The 15,683-nt window shown below is 38.9% G+C and overlaps 1 protein-coding gene across 4 annotated transcripts in view; it reads right to left on the bottom strand.

The window, feature by feature from the left end:
- Nucleotides 1-15,683, bottom strand: part of KCNH5 (potassium voltage-gated channel subfamily H member 5) — a 325,149-nt gene that overhangs the window by 263,723 nt on the left and 45,743 nt on the right. The window lies entirely within an intron of this gene.

The following is a 15,683-nucleotide window of genomic DNA, read 5'->3' as shown; positions in this document are numbered from 1 at the left end:
CATCTAGGTGTGGGCCTGTCCCTAGTCCTCACCAATGGATTGAGACAGAACTGATGTGTGTCTCCTCCATGCATGCAACAACTTAAGAAGCAAGTGAAACTTCTCCATACTTTCTCCATCCTTCTACCAGTTGGATGCAAGTGACAAGATCCCAGGGGACGGCAAAGCTACTGAATCAGTGCATAGAAGAATGCCATATGTCAAAGATCAACTTCCTTGGATTGTTATATGAGCAAGAAATATGCTTCTATTGTGTTAAACCACTTAAAGTTGGGGGGTTATTTACTATAGCAGGTAGTATTATCCTAATAAAAACAGTCCTATCGTATACTTATGTGAAGATATATACACATAAGAGAATAAAGCCCAATTTCAACAAATCTCACATACTATGGTTCTTATCACACATCTCCATCTCCTTTGTAACGTAGCAAAGGTTCTCTCTTATTAACAATTTCATTGATATTTAAAGATTATTTTTGGACTATCTAGAATCCTCAATAATGTTTTCCAAAAGAGTAGTAACCTTAACTTCTGAGGGGAAGGAATGTGAATTTAATGGGAAAGAAATTTCTTCCATTATTTCCAATATTAAAATCATTAATTTTTCATTATTAAGCTAATTAACTTCAAGGAAATGTCAATGAGACGTGAACAAGTAGAACAAAACGAGCCATACTCTGCTCCTATCTCAATTATCCTTTCTCTAGGTATCCCCAAAAGCTCTAATCTATTATGGACTCCACTAAGACCATTTGATAATTTCCATGGTATTACCTTTAACTAGGGTATTTACCAAACAACTCCTTAAAAATGAAAACCCCTGATGGTCCAAAGCAATGACTCTAATGGTAATGATGAACTTTCAGACAATGTGACAGAAAATGAAAGAAGAAATCCTGGGCAGGCACCAAACAAATGTCTTTCAAACCATACCAGGTAGGTGACATCATACTTTACTGCTATTCTTCAATCTAACTTTGACTTCAATTAGGCTTTGTACTGCCCCACCAATTTAGCTCTTTCTATGGTATCAACAATTGGATTGGGAAAAAAAGTAAACTGGCAATGGTTAATAGAAGATCTTTTATTCTTTTTCATTAATGGGCCTCATCCTAGTGATTAGAACAGAAAATGTTAGGCTTTGGGAATTGTATACAACCCTAAGGCTTGCCCTGTGTAATGTGCTGGAGAAACAAAGAAGCACTAGATATGCCACCAACTCTCTAAGAATTCAACATCAATGCAAAAGACCATCGTTCAATCTATATCACCAACTTAGACTTTTCTTCTAAGCACTAGACCTATGTATCTAATTGGCCATTGGCCACCTCTTACTCAGATGTTCTACAGGCATCTGACTCTTAACATGATCAAAATCAATCTTATCATCACCTTCTCCCCCCACCTCCAACTCTGCATATTTAATCTATTCTTGGTCTTAGTGAATGGCCCCATGATATTTCCAGCTGTCCGAATCAGAAACTTGAGATTCACCATCCTCCTTCACTATTACCTCCACCCCCCACACACATATCCAATCCCTTTGAAGACTTACACACTATAATTCATCAATAAATACCCTCAAATTTAATCTCCCCTCTCCATCCCTAATATGTTAGACAATATATCATCTTTCACCTGAGTTAGACAGTAGTTCCTAAAACCCATTGCCTCTATCTGCTCTCTGACCACATACTCTCCAAACAACTCTGCACATTGCTGCCAGAGTCCTTCCTACAGCACAAATCTTACCATGCACTTCTCCCATTTTAAATTCTTTAAGAGATCCCTGGAAGCCTTCAGGATAACATTGAATATCCTTGGTATACATGTCATTTAGTTTCTGACCCTAAAGATTTGCTCTGCTTCCATCTCCTTCCACTTCTTCATACACGCTCTGTATTCTGGCCTCACTAAAATCAATAACAAATTAAAAGAACAAATGCAAAAGTAAAATTAAATCCACCAGGAATTCTTTGTACACCCTATGACATTCAATGCTTTCACATGTCATAACCACTCTGTCTACCTGAAATGCTTTTTCCCTCCCCATCTGTCTGGCTAATGCTTACTGGTACCTCCAAACTCAGTTAAAGCATTCTGAGATCCACTGGTAGCTTCTTGGATCCACTCATGAGAGAGATGCGCTCTCCTCTGTGTATTCACACCACAGAATACATACCTCACATGTCACTAACAATACTAATGCAGTTGTTGATAAGCATGTCAGTCACTCCCACTAAACTACCGTCATCTCTCCATTCTCAGCACTTGGTAGAGGCCTGCCATAAAATAGGCCTTTAATTGATTAATTGATTAATTAATTAAAAGTTATTTGTAACTTTAAAAATAAGATTTAAAAATAAGCTCCATTTGTATTATCATGAACATAAACATGAAATACTATGTATTATTATCATTGGGTTTTGGTTTGGTTTTTGCTTTATTGGGTTAAAATGGTGAGGATGTCTTCAGATGACAATAACTATGCTGGCAACAGGTATATTAAAATATTTCCTGTTGATCATTTCTCTTCTGCATCAAATGAATATTAAAATTGTATTGAATATTTCTAGAAACTTCCAAGTCAATCTTGATTTCAGTTTTTTTTTGGCTGTGCTGCAAGGCTTGCAAGATCTTAGTTCCCTGACCGGTGATCGAACCCAGGCCCTCAGCAGTGAAAGCACAGAGTCCTAACCATTGGGCCACCAGGGAATTCCCACAAGTCAATCTTATACTTACTGAAGATTCATATTTCTAAGATAGATAATGTTGCACCTCTTAGTACATCTGATTATTGGATTAAAAGAGAAGCCCATTTTCATTCCCTGTGTGTGACAAGGTATATTCAGAAAATATTTTCAAAAAATAAAAGGAGATATTGAAGGAATGAATTCAATAACACATGGAAGAACACAAATCAGCAAATGCCATGTGTTCTCTCCTTTTCTAGGATCATAAAAAGAGGTAAACTTGTGAGGAAGGAGAAACATGATGATGAAAGCTTATTGTCATCCTCTGGTTTTCTATTTCAAGCATCATGAGCACACACTACTGTTTCTTTTTTTTTGTTGTTGTTGTTTGTTTTTTGTTTTTTGCGGTACGCGGGCCTCTCACTGTTGTGGCCTCTCCCGTTGTGGAGCACAGGCTCCAAATGCGCAGGCTCAGTGGCCATGGCTCACGGGCCCAGCCGCTCCACTGCATGTGGGATCCTCCCGGACCGGGGCACGAACCCGTGTCCCCTGCATCAGCAGGCGGATTCTCAACCACTGCGCCACCAGGGAAGCCCACTACTGTTTCTTAATGAGGAAGCAGCAGTTCCTCATTTAAATATGAAACAAATGTGCCTGTGTAGGTGTATCTCACTTTACATATGAAGTCAATAAAATCAAGAAATACTTCATCCCTTTACCTTATTTCAATTTCCTTAAGGAAGAAAACAATTTAAAACTGTGAAAATAAAACACCAACATTTTTCTCCATGGTAAAAATAGGACTCTCATTGATTAAACAGCAGAAAGAAACTGAAAGAAAAATGCTAATTCTTCATTCTAAAAATTTTCACACAGTGTATTCTGAGTGAGACCACCCTTAAACATAGATGAAAAGGGAGTTTGCAGCATGATATGACTTTTAGGTACCAGATCTTATTCTTTCTTATCCCTGGTTGTCTCATTCCATGACTGGCACATACTGGGCACTAGAAAAATTTTTGAATGAATGAATGAGAACATTAGTAGAAAAGTTAAATAGAAATTAACATAGCATCCCACATTATATGTAGTTAAAATTAGAACATAAAGAAGGAAATATGTTCAGCTCTTAGCAGATACTAATATAACTCATCGGTATTGTGAAAGAAGGGCTTTGGGTTGGAGAAGGTAGAAACGTTGTGGTAGAGGGTTGAGGAGGAAGTGTGTGGAGGATTATAATTTTTCCCTCAAAAAGAGGAGTGGGGAGCTGTTAACAGAAAAAAAAAAAAAAAAAAAAAAAAAAAGATGGTGACAGCTGTCAAACTGACTCAGACTTACTCAAAGAGAGAAGTTTAGGAGGAAATACTTGGGAAGGATTCTTCCTAGAGAAAGCAAAGGCAGTGGTCTAATCAAGTAAGCATTTATTAGCTTTGATATCAAAATGCCCTTGGAGCTGGAAAACAAATGCAAAGCCAAGGAGTGTTTTGTTTCACGTTTCAATCAAAGGGAGCAAAAAAAGATGCACTCCCTGAACTGCTCAGTGATCTTTTTGTCTCTGGTTAGGGCTTTCTTGCAGTCCTCAGTTCTAAACAGTTAGCATTTTTCTCAAGACCTCTACGCCACCCCTCTGTCCTCACTCTCAGCAGATTAGCTTATCAAATATATTACTGAAAAACCATAAGACAGGGTGGAGTCAAGATGATGGAGTAGGAGGATGTGGAGTTAGCATCTTCTCATAACTAGGGCACCTACTAGGCGCTGGTGGGGGACCTCGGACACCTAAGGGGATGGGAGGAATCCCCACGTGATGAGGTAGGATGTGGGAGGGAGTGGGGGGAGGAAAAGTGGAGGCAGGATGGGACCAGCACTCCTAAGGGGGGGCTGAGGGAGGGGAGAGGTTCCCACACTTGGAGGGGCCCACTAACAGCAAGGGGATCAGCAGGGAAGAAGAGGGACCTTCGGGGGATCGGGGAATCAGAAGGGAATGCAGCCGACATCTCCTCCACCTGCTTGGGCACTGGCAAGCCTGCTGGGATCCCAGGCCTGAGCTGCACAAACCCTCTGCCCCGCCAAGGCCTCTTCCAGCTGCATGGGTCCCAGGCCTAAGCCCTGCCTCAGCTGAGGCCTCCTCCCATTGGGGCCTCCTCCGGCCGCACGGGTCCCAGCGGACCTGAGTACTGCCCCCCCATAAAGCCTCCACGGGCCGCGCAGTTCCTGGCAGGCCCGAGCACTGGCCTCCCCGGAAGCCACCATGGGCCACACAGGTCCCAACAGCCTGTGCATTGCCCCAACAAAGCCTCTTCCAGCCGAATGGGTCCTGGGCCTGAGCCCCACCTTCGCCAAAGCCTCCAAGGGCCACACGGGTCCTGACAGTCCAAGTGCCACCCCTGAAAGGGCCTCCTCTGGCGACGTGGGTCCAGGTGGGCCTAATGCCACCCATCTCCAAGGCTTCCTCTAGATGCACTGGCCCCTGTAAGTGCACCTGTGAGGGCCTGCACCCCAGCTGGCCTGCATGGGCACATGTGCTCCAGGCCAGCTCCAGGAAGAAACACTGATGAGAAGAACACATGCAGAGGTGGGGCTGAAGAAATGGGTCCAGAGACCTACCTAGAGGTCTTGGAGGCCTACAGGGGAGGCAAGGGTAGACTGTAGCTCACCATGTGGGCAAGAATACTGATAAAGGAGGTACGAGGGAATTTTTTATTTTTATTCATTTTTAAATTTTTTTATTTTCTTTTATTTTATTTTTGCTGCTGTGGTTCTGTTTTGTTTTGTTGTTGTTTCACTTTTATTGTTATTTTTTCTAATATATTTTTTATTTTTCTAACTTTATTTTATTTTTTACTCTTTGTTATTGTTCTGCTCTTTTCTGTTTGTTGCTTTTTTTTTTCCTGCCACACTGCATGGCTTGCAGCGTCTTGATTCCCAGGCCAGAGGTAGGACCTGAGCTCCTGTGGTGAGAGCACCAAGTCCAAAGTGCTGGACTAACAGAGAACTTCAAGTCCCAGGGAATATTAATCAGTGTGAGGTCTCCCAGAGGTCCTCATCTCAGCACGAAGACCCAGCTCCACCCAACTGCCTGCAAACTCCAGCACTGAACGCTTAGGGCCAAACAACCAGCAAGACAGGAACACAGCCCCACCCATCCAAAAAAATGAGATGAGAAAAAAATATGCTACAGATGAAGGAGCAAGGTAAAAACCTACAAGACCAAATAAATGAAGAGGAAATGGAGAACCTACCTGAAAAAGAATTCAGAGTAATGATAGTAAAGATGATCCAGAATCTCAGAAATAGAATGGAAGAACGGATTGAGAAAATACAAGAAATGTTTAACAAGGACCTAGAAGAACTAAAGAGCAAACAGTGATGAACAACACAATAAATGAAATGAAAAATACACTAGAAGGAATCAATAGTAGAATAACTGAGACAGAAGAACGAATAAGTGAGCTGAAAGATAGAATGGTGGAAATAGCCGCTGCAGAGCAGATTAAAGAAAAAAGAATTGAAAAGAAATGAGGACAGTCTCAGAGACCTCTGGGACAAAACTAAATGCACCAACATTCGAATTACAGGGGTCCCAGAAGAAGAAGAGAAAGAGAAAGGGTCTGAGAAAATATTTGAAGAGATTATAGTCAAAAACTTCCCTAACATGGGAAAGGAAATAGCCACCCAAGTCCAGGAAGCACAGGAAGTCCCGTACAGGAGAAACTCAAGGGAAACACACCAAGACACATATTAATCAAACTAACAAAAATTAAATTCAAAGAAAAAATATTAAAAGCAACAAGGGAAAAGCAAAGAAATAACATACAAGGAATCACCATAAGGTTATCAGCAGAAACTCTGCAGGCCAGAAGGGAGTGGCAGGACATATTTAAAGTGATGAAAGGGAAAAACCTACAACCAAGATTACACTACCCAGCAAGGATCTCATTCAGATTTGGTAGAGAAATGAAAGCTTTACAGACAAGCAAAATCTAAGAGAATTCAGCACCACCAAACCAGCTTTACAACAAATGCCAAAGGAACTTCTCTAGGCAGGAAACACAAGAGAAGAAAAAGACCTACAAAAACAAACCCAAAACAATAAAGAAAATGGTAGTAGGAACATACATATTGATAATTACCTTAAATGTAAATGGATTAAATGCTTCAACCAAAAGACACAGACTGGCTGAATGGATACAAAAACAAGACCCATATATATGCTGTCTACAGGAGACACACTTCAGACCTAGCGACACACACAGATTGAAAGTGAGGGGATGGAAAAAGATATTCCACAGCAAACATCATTCTCAAAGGTGAAAAAGTGAAAGTATTTCCTCTAAGATCAGGAACAAGACAAGAATGTCCAATCTCACCACTATTATTCAACATAGTTTTGGAAGTCCTAGCTACAGCAATCAGAAAGAAAAAGAAATAAAAGGAATCCAAATTGGAAAAGAAGAAGTAAAATTGTCACTGTTTGCAGATGATGTGATACTATACATAGAAAATCCTAAAGATGCCACCAGAAAAATACTAGAGTTAATCAATGAATTTGGTAAAGTTGCAGAATACAAAACTAATGCACAGAAATCTCTTGCAGGGCTTCCCTGGTGGCGCAGTGGTTGAGAATCCACCTGCCAATGCAGGGGACACGGGTTCGTGCCCCGGTCCGGGAAGATGCCACATGCCGTGGAGCGGCTGGGCCCATGAGCCATAGCCACTGAGCCTGCGCGTCTGGAGCCTGTGCTCCGCAACGGGAGAGGCCACAACAGTGAGAGGCCCGCATACCACAAAAAAAAAAAAAAAAAAAAAAAAAAAGAAAGAAATCTCTTGCATTCCTATACACTAACAACAAAAGATCAAAAAGAGAAATTATGGAAACAATCCCATTTACCATTGCAACAAAAAGAATAAAATACCTAGGAATAAACCCACCTAATGAGGTAAAGGACCTATACTCAGAAAACTATAAGACATTGATGAAAGAAATCAAAGAGGACACAAACAGATGAAAAGATATATCATGTTCTTGAATTGGAAGAATCAATATTGTGAAAATTACTATATAACCCAAAACAATCTACAGATTCAATGCAATCCCTACCAAATACCAATGGCATTTTTCACAGAATTAGAACAAAAACTTTACTATTTGTATGAACACACAAAATACCCTGATTAGCCAAAACAATCTTGAGAAAGAAAAATGGAGCTGCAGGAATCAGGCTCCCTGACTTCAGACTATACTACAAAGTAACAGTAACCAAGACAGTATTTTCCTGACACAAAAACAGAAATATAGATCAATGCAACAGGATAGAAAGGCCAGAGATAAACCCATACAGCTATGGTCACCTAATATATAACAAAGAAGGTAAGGATATACAATATACAGGAGATTGGAGAAAAGATAGTCTCTTCAATAAGTGGTGCTGGGAAAACTGGACAGCTACATGTAAAAGAATGAAATTAGAACACTCCCTAATATCATACACAAAAATAAACTCAAGATGGATTAAAGACCTAAATTAAGATGAGACACTATAAAATTCTTGGAAGAAAACATAGGAAGAAAACACTTTGACATAAATCACAGCAAGATTTTTTTTGACCCACCTCCTAGAGTAATGAAAATAAAAGCAAAAATAAACAAATGGGACCTAATGAAACTTTAAAGCTTTTGCAGAGCAGAGAAACCCATAAACATGACGAAAAGACAACCCTCAGAATGGGAGAAAATAGTTGCAAATGAAGCAACTGACAAGGGATTAATCTCCAAAATATACAAACAGCTCATGCAACTCAATATCAAGAAAACAAACAACCCAATCAAAAAATGGGCAGAAGACCTAAATAGAAATTTCTTGAAAGAAGATATACAGATGGTCAAGAGGCACATGGAAAGATGCTCAACTTCACAATTATTAAAGAAATGCAAATCAAAACTACAATGAGGTATCACCTCACACCAGTCAGAATGGCCGTCATCAAAAAATCTATAAACAATAAATGCTGGAGAGGGTGTGGAGAAAAGAGAACCCTCTTGCACTGTTGGTGGGAATGTAAATTGGTACAGTCACTATGGGGAGCAGTATGGAGGTTCCTTAAAAAACTAAAAATAGAACTACCATACAACCCAGCAATCCCACTACTAGGCATATACTCAGTGAAAAACATAATTCAAAAAGACACATGCACCCCAATGTTCATTGCAACACTATAATAGCCAGGATATGGAAGCAACCTAAGTGTCCATCGACAGATTAATGGATAAAGAAGATGTGGTACATGTACAGAATGGAATATTACTCAGCCATAAAAAGGAACAAAATTGGGTTATTTGTAGAGACATGGATGTACCTAGAGTCTGTCATACAGAGTTAAGTAAGTCAGAAAGAGAAAAACAAATATCATATATTAATGCCTATATGTGGAATCTAGAAAAATGGTACAGATGAACCTATTTGCAGGGCAGGAATAGAGACGCAGATATAGAGAACAGATGTGTGAACACGGGGTGGGGGTGGGATGAATTGGGAGACTGGGATTGACATATATACACAACCATGTGTAAAACAGATAGCTAGTTGGAACCTGCTGTATAGTGCAGGGAGTGCAGCTCGGTGCTCTGTGGTGACCTAGATGGGTGGGATGGGAGGGAGGGGGCTGGAAGGGAGGCCCAAGAGGGAGTGGATATATGTATACATATAGCTGATTCATTTTGTTCTACAGCAGAAACTAACACAACATTGTAAAGCAACAATATCCCAAGTTTTAAAAAGTTAAGAAAAGAAAAATCAAAGAACTGAAGACACAAGAAACACAACAGGCTTCAACCTGCCTTCTGTCCCCTCCACCTCAAGACCCACCCACAATGGCACCTGATTCTTGCTTGTACCTTTATTATCTCAGAGAATTAGGCATTTGCCCTTTCCCGATCATGTATATATTCTATTCATGAACATTTAAGTGTTTCTAGATTTTTCACTATCACTAACAGTGCCCCAGTGAATTTCCTTATGCCGATCCCTTTGTTCTCTTGGACACATCTGGAATTGCCCACGTTATTAGATAGATTAGTTCATTTGATCTGTCAGCAAACCCCTCTGTACAGTCAAACTTTGAAAAAGTTGAGCAGCCACACTGTCTAGGTCAGGAAAAAAAAGACACATCAGCAATTCTAACTTTTCCCAGCAGTACATTTACTGATCTCACCTTTAGTGAGATCTAACTTGTGTGACTGATTATTCAGCACAGTTCACTGATGTTACTTAGATGTGGTCGATACAGGGTAATGTGAACAGACTGCTGAATATGAAGAGCCTAATAGTTGCTCTATAAGTTGTTCATGGCATTATGAGAACATTTGTTCTCCTAAAAGCTCAGGATGCCAACTCCTTCTTAATAAAACATTAGTTTAGCTCTATTGGGTTGCAATCAACCTCTTTGTCAGGGACTGCCTAATCTTAAAAATAAAACGAAGTCACAGAGGCAGTTCAATCAATCTACCAGACTGCAACACAAGACTCTAATCTATAAGAAAAAAGCTTAGGTAAACAATTATACTCTTGGCCATAGAGACCACATGGTATAATTACTCATATTTTATCTGTTGTTTACTCTCATTGGCTTTCTACAAGGGGAAGGTTGCTATTTTTGCTGTTATTTTCATTCTACAGGAAGTTTTTCTTTGTCTCAATTATTGGCACAAAGATGCCCTAACTATTTGGCACAGGATATTTCACACCGTAAGTGTCTTGGCAGTTTTGGAATCTCTTTGAAAATACTGTACAGTATAAATGGGCAGAGATTAGGACCATCTCTTTTAGAACACATAGGGATAATCAACAGAATGGATTTCTTGGCTGTAATTTTTCCCCTTTGTATTATTATAAATGATGTATCAGGTACTATTGACTGATAATCTGAACAACAGTTCTAAGACCTCAATACCAGGAACAAAAGATAACAAAAACACTTTTGCATCTTTGAATTATTATCAGTAAATTCTGTTGATTCAAAACAGTACAAAAGCACAAGTTGAGAGTGTTCTCAACTTGTGCTTCATCTTTGTAGGGAAAAAGGAGAGCAGGGGATTAGGGTGGCCAAACCCCAGCAATATGTTTCCGCTGAAAAGGATAAGGCAGCATCGTGTAATAGAGAGAACATCAGATTGGAAATCAGTCAGACTGTGGGCGTCAGGATCTTCAACAGTAAAATGGAGATAATAATACTAATTTTCAGAATTATAGGAATGAACAGAAAAGAATACAAAGCTCCTGATACATATTAACTACTCCATTAAAGCTGGTTTTCTTCCCCTTCAATAGTTTCTGCTACCATCCATCATGGTATAAGTCAAAGATATTGTTGACATCACTCAGCGCCATTCACTTTTTTTTTTTTTTTTTTTTTGCGGTATGCGGGCCTCTCACTGCTGTGGCCTCTCCCGTTGCGGAGCACAGGCTCCGGACGCGCAGGCCTAGCGGCCATGGCTCACGGGCTTAGTTGCTCCGCGGCATGTGGGATCTTCCCGGACCAGGGCACGAACCCGTGTCCCCTGCATCGGCAGGCGGATTCTCAACCACTGCGCCACCAGGGAAGCCCCCATTCACTTTAAAGGGAAAAATTAATCTAGAATGAAGTTTTGGTGATCATAGGATTCATTATAAGAGCTGTGCTCAAATTAGTTGTCTGCCATCATAGTTACTATCCGAGATACAATTTAGAAATAAAATTCACAGTTAGCCAGTTTAGTCAAGTCTTTCACCCATATGTCTGAGTTTCTTGGTAAAATTACCAATATAAGTAGAAGGAGATTTTGTCAAATCTTCAAAGGATGTGGGCCTTTGCTCCAATCACTGGCCCCTTTTCACATTAAGAAGGTAAAATGCCCTTGTTCTGGAATGAAAAGTGTTATATCCTGGCTTTCCAATGCGTGAATTCCCTTGTTTCTTCTGCATCCTAAAACACGATTTCCTATGTCCTAGGCCAAGTCTTTATTACCTAAGTATTGCTTCAACATTTTGCAAACACCCTCAACCTACTCCCTTGCAAGCATCCTTGGCTCCCTGATCCCTTCTCCTTGATCCCTGAGCTCCCTGATTCTTTTCATCTTGCTCACCTGACCAAATCCCAACTCTGGTTAAATCCAGATCACCTATTTCAGCATCTATATACCTGTGACTAAACACGGGTGGAGTAAATACATAATCAAGCTCATAGATACTACTGAAATGTATGACCACTAGCCTCACATGGACCTTAGTGCTGCACAGCAAACCTGCTAAGTTTAACCTTGGCCACTCACTGCTCCACTCTCTACACAACCGTTTCATGCCTCCTCCTCACCTCCTCACCATCCTTACTCTCAGTTGACAACTGTGTTTCCTCTTTTACTGAGAAAATAAGAGCAATCAGAACAAAACTTCCACTATATATTTACTTGTTTGTCGTGCCTCCCCCTCCCCCCATTAGTATGTGACAGAAGGAACTTTGTATCTCCAGGACCTAGAACAGTCTCTGCACCATAAGATTTGCTCAATCAGCATTTTTGGTTGGGGAAAAAAAAAAAGATAAAATAAACAAAAAGAATAAATACTCCTAGAAGAGTCATGAGAAGGCTCATGTTAAGTAACTGTTGCCCAAGGCTGAATCAAAAGTAAGATAACAACTGTGTTCAAGTTCAATGCTCTAGACTCAAATCATTTTGATATTATGGTATTATCATGAAATCTCACCTGCTCTTTCCCAAAAGTTCCATGGTCCCCTTGGCTCAATTTAAAAAGTTGAAAGATACAGTTTTGTGCCAAGTTTTCAAAACATACCTTCTGATACTGCTAGCTTCATAGGGATAGTAGGATGATTGCTTAAGGTCTTAAATATTTTATTTCTCTTGAATTTTTCATATCTTTACAACTAACATGAATAATAGAAAGTAGCTCATATACACCATTCATAGTAACATTGTGCAATACTTTTTCAGAAATCTGTTATGTATTTGAAAGGTGTGGAGGAGTCTCAAAATAAAAGTCTATTTAAAATAAGCTCTTCCACTACAAATTCTGGCACTGGAAAGAGATATTTTACTCTAATGCTTTTCACAATGGGGTTTGATTTAACCTATAAATTCTAATTTACATCTCTATAGAACACATAGCTCAAAAATCAAGTGGTCTGAGTTGTCTGGAGTTTGTTTGAATGGAGTTCATTTTTGTAAGAATAAAATTATGCATTTAAAAGAAAAGGAGCTCAATGAGTGGATGTGAGGAGGCAGAGAGATGGAGGTAGAGGCAAATAAATAGAGTGGTACTAACTTGAGAAATAAAGGTCAGCCCTTCAGTATTAGCACCCTTTCCCCAGCCTCATTGTAAAATGCTGCCAACTTTCAGTTTCCATAAATAGACACCATCATTAACGTTCAGCAGGTCAGAACTGTGAGAAAGTACTATACTTTTCTTGGCCAACTTTAGCTGTGCCATGAAATCACTTAAAGTAAATGAGAAAAATCAATAATCATCAAATATAAATGTAAATAAAAGTGTAAATTTTTTGAGGGAAAAGTCTATGACATAAAAGCTTTTTACTCAGTCTGACTATCATTCATGTGTGATGGCAAGAGAAATTCATTTGAAGAATATGTTAGGTCACAAGTCATATGCCAGTCATTTGTATTTTATTTTAAAATATAACTCTTTAGCAAAATTTACAAACAACTCATGTAGCTCAATATCAAAAAACCAAACAACCCGATCAAAAACTAGGCAGAAGACCTAAATAAACATTTCTCCAAAGACATACAGATGGCCAAGAGGCACATGGAAAGATGCTCAACATTGTTAATTATTAAAGAAATGCAAATCAAAACTACAATGAGATATCACCTCACACCAGTCAGAATGGTCATCATCAAAAAGTCTACAAGGGAACCCTCCTACACTGTTGGTGGGAATGTAAATTGGTACAGCCACTGTGGAGAACAGTATGGAGCTTCCTTAAAAACTAAAATAGAGCTACCCTATGACCCAGCAATCCCTCTCCTAGGCATATATCCAGAGAAAACCATAATTCAAAAAGATGCATGTACCCCGATGTTCATTACAGCACTGTTTACAATAGCCAGGACATGGAAACAATGTAAATGTCCATAGACAGAGGGATGGATAAAGAAGATCTGGTACATATATACAATGGAATATTACTCAACCATAAAAAAGAATGAAATAGTGCCATTTTCAGAGACGTGGATGGACCTAGAGATTGTCATACAGAGTGAAGTAAGTCAGAAAGAAAACAAATATCAAATAATATCACTTATATGTGGATTCTAAAAAAATGGTACAGATGAACTTATCAGCAAAGCAGAAATACAGTCACAGATGTAAAGAACAAACTTATGGTTACCAAGTGGGGAAGAGGGGTGGAACGAACTGGGAGACTGGGATTGACATATATATAAACTACAAATAATAAATGCTGGAGAGCAATCCCACTCCTGGACATATATCCAGAGAAAAACATGATTTGAAAGGTTACATGCACCTCAATGTTCATTGCAGTACTGTTTACAATAGCCAAGACATTTAAGCAACCTAAATGCCCATCAACAGATGAATGGATATAGAAGATGTGACACACATATACAATGGAATATTACTCAGCCATTAACAAGAATGAAATAATGCCATTTGCAGCAACATGGATGGACCTGGAGATTATCATACTAAGTGAAGTAAGTCAGACAGAGAAAGACAAATATTATATGATATTGCTTATATGCAGAATCTTAAAAAAAAAATGATACAAACGAACTTATTTACAAAACAGAAACAGACTCACAGACTTAGAGAACGAACTTATTGTTGCCAGGGGGTAAGGGTGGGTAGGAGGGACAGATTGGGAATTTGGTATTGACATGTACACACTGCTATATTTAAAATAGATAACCAGCAAGGACCTACTGTATAGCACAGGAAACTCTGCTCAATACTCTGTAATAACCTAAATAGGAAAATAATTTTAAAAAGAATAGATACATGTATATGTGTATAACTGAGTCATTTTGCTGTACACCTGAAACTAACACAACATTGTTAATCAACTCTACTCCAATATAAAATAAAATTTTTTTAAAATATATATAGCACTTTAAGATACAGTCAGCTATTAGCTGCAGGTTTTCCATAGATGTTTCTCATCAAGTTGAGGAAGTTCCCCTCTATTCCTACTTTGCTGAGAGTTTTATCATGAACAGGTGTTGGGTATTGTGAAATGCTTTTTCTATGCCAACTGATATGATCAAATGAATTTTCTTCTTTACTCTCTGTTGGTACAATGAATTAGAGTGATTGTTTTTTGAATATTGAACCAGCTTTGCATATGTGGAAGAAATCCCAGGTGGTCGTTATGTGTAATTCTTTTAATATGTCATTGCAATCTACTTTTGTTGAAGATTTTTACATCTACACTCATGAGAAATGTTGGTTTGTAATTCTTCTGGATTTGGTATGATGGTACAGCTGGCCTCATAGAATTAGTTAGGAGAGTTCTCTGTACTACTATTTTCTGGAAGAGACTGAATTCACCAATGAAACCATCTGCATTTCTTATTTGGGAAGTTTATTAATTATTATTTATTAATTATTATACTTATTTAATAGATATAGGACAATTCAGGTTACCTGTTTCTCCTAGTGTGTGTTCTGGTAGTTTGTGTCTTTCAAGGAATTGGCCCACTTTAATTAAGTTATCAATTCAATGGCTATCAAGTAGTTCAAAGTATTTCTTTACATGCTTTCATGCTCACAAAATATGTTGTAATGGCCCTTCTTTAATTCTTTGTATTGGTAATTTGTGTCTTCTCCATTTTTCTTTGTTAGCCTGGCTAGAGGTTTGTTAACTTTAATATTCTTTTCTAAGTGTCAGCTTTGAGTTACAGTGATTCTCTCAAATGTTTTTTCTGTTTTCTATTTCATTGATTTCTACTCTAAA

This window comes from Kogia breviceps, chromosome 3, assembly GCF_026419965.1.
Source record: "Kogia breviceps isolate mKogBre1 chromosome 3, mKogBre1 haplotype 1, whole genome shotgun sequence".
NCBI lineage: Eukaryota > Metazoa > Chordata > Mammalia > Artiodactyla > Physeteridae > Kogia > Kogia breviceps.
This window is presented reverse-complemented; position numbering and strand designations above follow the sequence as displayed.